The sequence below is a fragment of the Gekko japonicus genome, unplaced genomic scaffold (genome assembly GCF_001447785.1).
Source record: "Gekko japonicus isolate JY-2015 unplaced genomic scaffold, Gekko_japonicus_V1.1 scaffold268, whole genome shotgun sequence".
Classification (NCBI taxonomy): domain Eukaryota; kingdom Metazoa; phylum Chordata; class Lepidosauria; order Squamata; family Gekkonidae; genus Gekko; species Gekko japonicus.
Window position 1 is genome coordinate 994,761 of NW_015167064.1, and position 4,268 is coordinate 999,028.

Below are 4,268 nucleotides of genomic sequence, written 5' to 3' on the forward strand. Positions count from 1 at the left end.
CCCCAGGCTCTACCCCTCAAATCTACAGGTATGTTCCAACCTGTGTAATCGGCTATGGTACCACTTTCCAGACCCTTGGAACCCAGAAAATGTGGCACAGGAGGAGGTGCTTTTCTACCTTAGCTGTGACTGCATAGCCACAAATTAACAGAAGCCAATGTCCAGGCGGCACCTGGAGATCTCCAGCTATTAAAACTGATGTCCAGATGACCAAGATCAGTTCTCATGGAGACAATGGCTGCTTTGGGCAGTGGATTCTATGGCATTATACCCTACTGAGGTCCCTCCCCACCCCAAATCCTGCCCTCCCCAGGGTGTACTGCTCCAATCTACAGGTATTTCCCAACCCAGAGTTGGCAACCATGTAATCAGCTATGGAACTACCTTCCAGACCCTTGGAACTCAGAAAAAATGGCACAGGAGGAGGTGCTTTTCTAGCTTAGCTGCCACTGCATATCACCCCCCTCCCCATCAAAAAATAAGTCAGAGGTGGAGAGAACCATATCTGTTACCATGAGGCTGTCCTCCCATTCTACCCACTTGGGGCAGCAAAATGACTTGAGACAGCCCTGCCTTATAGCTAAGCAGAAGGAAAGAAACATGGCTTGCTTCCCTCCATTTTCCGCTTCCCTCTGCTGCCCCACCAGCCACAGTTGGGACACTCATCTGGAGCTTCCTTCTAGATCTCGTTGTATTTCTTCCCACAACAGGCATTACTCCTATTAATAATATAAATAAATATTTCACATGTTTAGGGTCATGGCACAACAGACCACAGGGGCACACTGCATGCTTTCCATGCATGCTATAGCAACTCCAATTAGCAACATCCTCTATTACCAACTTCCCTACTGTTTGGGCAAGGGCATTACTCCTATTAATAATATAAATAAATATTTCACATGTTTAGGGTCATGGCACAACAGACCACAGGGGCACACTGCATGCTTTCCATGCATGCTATAGCAACTCCAATTAGCAACATCCTCTATTACCAACTTCCCTACTGTTTGGGCAAGACTCCGTCATTTGAACCACAATCACGGTGCCAGAGAATATTCCAACTACACCCTTAACCTTAGGGCAATTCATTCATGCCACATGCTCCATGACCACAGATTAGACCAGGGCTGGGGGCTGGGTGGGTATTGCCTGTTTCACATCTTCTGATTATCCTGGGGCTGATGGCATTGATTTATACATTGGCCAACTTTGGTGAAATAAATGCCAGGATATAACAGATCCAGCAGGGTGATCGTATTATCTAAACAGCCTGAGCAGAAATACTGAAGCTGTGCCATGTGGAGTATTACTGAAAACTACACTGCATCTGCTTCTGCTACACAATGTAAAAAATTCTGCATACTTCTATGTATAAAGTCAAAAGCTTACGGAGGTAATTATTTCCTCTGCCCTAGTGATTAAGGATATCAACAGCAAACAAGATATGGGAATGGTTCAGTTCCCTCTTTAATCCTTAATACACACACCTTTCACATTTATTCCCTTTAATGCAGAAGGGAAACATGTAAATGAAAGCCTCAGTAATAAAGGTCAGAGATCTCACATTCTCAAAATCAGCTAAGGCTTCTAAAGCATTGTTACCGTAATGGTTTTTATAGTGTTACAATCCAGGGACCATCAAAGGCTGTCGAGATTTAGATATGGATTACACAGTGCACCAAATTATACGCATCCAGAAGTAAGCAGTGTGATTATTCACAGGGGTTAAATGGGGAAAATACCCAAACAAACTAGCTTGGGTTTTTTGACAGCCAATGTTTAGGAACAAATGTGTTCAGTATTTAGAAATTATTCACAGGGCAGCTTTAACCACTTAAGAAGCCACTGGATATTCAGTGACATGACACTGCCATGGTTTTCACTTACCCCTCATCTGGTAGGTCTGGCAAAACTCGACTTACACATGGAGAGACTTCGCAGCTTACCAGCTCCTAATGTACACAGAGCAATCCTGTTTTGGGCTGCCAACCTCAAGATGAGGCCAGGAATTAGTTCAGGTCCCCTGGACAAAACGGCTGCTTTGAAGGGTGGCATTATACCCCAGTGAGGTACCCCAAACCCGACCTTCCCCAGGCTCCCTCCCAAAATCTCCAAAAATTTCCCAAACAGGAGTTGGCAACCCTGTGTGGCACTTTTTCAAGCACACAGCAGGTGAGTTACTGGTTTCTGCTCTAAATAATTGATGGGTAACAAAGTTTTCCAGTAGAGAAGTATTTTGACTTCACCAAAGTCTTCGACAAAATTCCACATGTTTTTGTCAACAAATTAGAGATGGGTGCATTAGGGTTCATTTGAGTGCAGAATGTATAGATTTACTATATTTGAATTCACTGCGGTCATCACATGCCTCTCCCTGCCCTCCAAATCCTGTGTCTGTGCCAAGAACTCAGAAGAGAATGCCTTCACACCACATTTTTGTTACGTACGCTGATTCTGCCTTATGGAAGTCACCATGAAAACCCTTCATCTTTCTTACTACAAGTTCTCTGTGAAATGCAGTGAACATGGGTGGTGGGAGGGGCGGTTTCTTTCCCTTTCTGCTTTAAAAAAATAAAAATAAGTGCAAACAGAGCCTTATTGCTTCTGCAATGGAGTTAGAAGAGAAGGGAAGGGATTCCCAAATTCCTTATAAACACCAGATAACTAAGGGGAAAGAAGGTTTTCTCTGACTGTAAGATGGGCTTTTGCAGAAAACCGAATGAATGCCCCTCCTTTCGCCAGAAGTTCTCGGAAACTCATGAAGAAGATGGGAGGAGGAGCCTTTATGCTGGGCCACAAACTGCTAGCAACTGGGTGTATGGAAGCCCACCTGTTGCCATCTTTGGAGAAATAATTTTGATATGAAGGGGGCATATGGGAGAGACAGGTGTGGCCTGAGAATCCTTTTTCAGTTTACCACTGCCTGATGGCAGCTCTCCAATTCAAGGCTGATGGATTTGCTGCAGACGACAGACCGGGCTGCCAGATGTGCCTGATTTTAAAGGATTATCTCTTATTCCAAGCATCACAATCCTATTGAAAACAATACATGTCCTTTCCTACAAGCACAACAAGCTCAACAGTGTCTCATTACTAAAACTGTGATCTGCCAAACCAAACTAAAGGCAATCTACTCTGGGCTCCAAGGCGAGATAGTAAAAATATACCCCACCTTTAATTTTAAATATAAATGACAAACCACAAAATTACTCACAAGTGCATGCAGTGGTAGCTAGCCCGATGGTCTTTTTTAAATGGAAAAGCTTCTTAGGGAAAGTGCCACTGGGAGAAGAGAAAGGGGGTAGCAGGGTGGTGAGCCGTAATCTTTCCCTGTGTCCACTTGTCCTCGCTCCCCCCTTTCTGTTTGGAACCCTAAAGGAGGAAGTTGCTTAGTAGGGTAGAGTGATTTAAAGCAGGGAGAAGCGTAAGCACCCAAACTATGACTTTACTAGCTAGTCCAGCAAAGGGGAGGGGGGGTTCCTTACATTAAAGTGTATGTGTAACACGTAGTCCTGTCCAGAACTTTACTATTTAAATCTGTGCCTGTTCCATGAAGTCTCTCCTGTACAGCAATTTAATACCACCTTTATCTTCCTGAGACTATGGTTTGTTTACATATGGGAATGCCTGATGTTATTTACTCATAGTTAGAATCCTGAGTTATTTATAGACAAGTTTGTGCATTGTAATGCAAACATTAGCATATCTGGCTAGGATCTGGACTCAAATTCCCAGCCAGCCATCAAGCCTGCCTGGTCTATTTGGGGCCAGGTAATGTGGCTGCAGTGGCTCAGAGGTTAAGATGCTGAACTGCAGACTGGAAGGTCGGTAGTTTGGCAGTTCGAGACCCTAGCGCCACATGACAGAGTGAGCTCCCGTCTCTGGCCCCAGCTCCTGCCAACCTAGCAGTTCGAAAGAAACTGCAAGTAGATAAATAGGTACCGCTTCGGTGGGAAGGTAACAGCATTCCATGCACCTCAGCATTTAGTCATGCCGGCCACATGACCATGGAAACATCTTCGGACAGCGCTGGCTCTTTGGCCTGGAAACGGAGATGAACACCGCCCCCCCCCCAAGAGTTGGATTTGACTGACTTTCGAGCAAGGGAAACCTTTACCTTTACTCAGGGGTCTTTTCGTAGAAAAAGAGGTACAGGAGCTGATTAATATAACTTATTAGCATAACTTATTTGCATATGCTACACCCCCTTACATCACCGGAAGTGTGCGTCAGCCCCTCTGACAGGCAGAAGCGCCTGGGATCCA

General features: G+C 44.8%; 1 protein-coding gene across 2 annotated transcripts in view; it reads right to left on the reverse strand.

Moving 5' to 3' along the window:
* Positions 1–4,268, reverse strand: part of TRIQK (triple QxxK/R motif containing) — a 52,900-nt gene that overhangs the window by 47,382 nt on the left and 1,250 nt on the right. The window contains exon 1 of one of the 2 annotated variants that reach the window (XM_015412658.1): positions 1,891–1,955. The exons of the other annotated variant lie outside the window; for it this stretch is intronic. The gene's annotated coding sequence lies outside the window, so the exon portion shown is untranslated. Of the gene's footprint in view, positions 1–1,890; positions 1,956–4,268 lie in introns of those variants that run through there. 2 annotated transcript variants of the gene reach the window in all.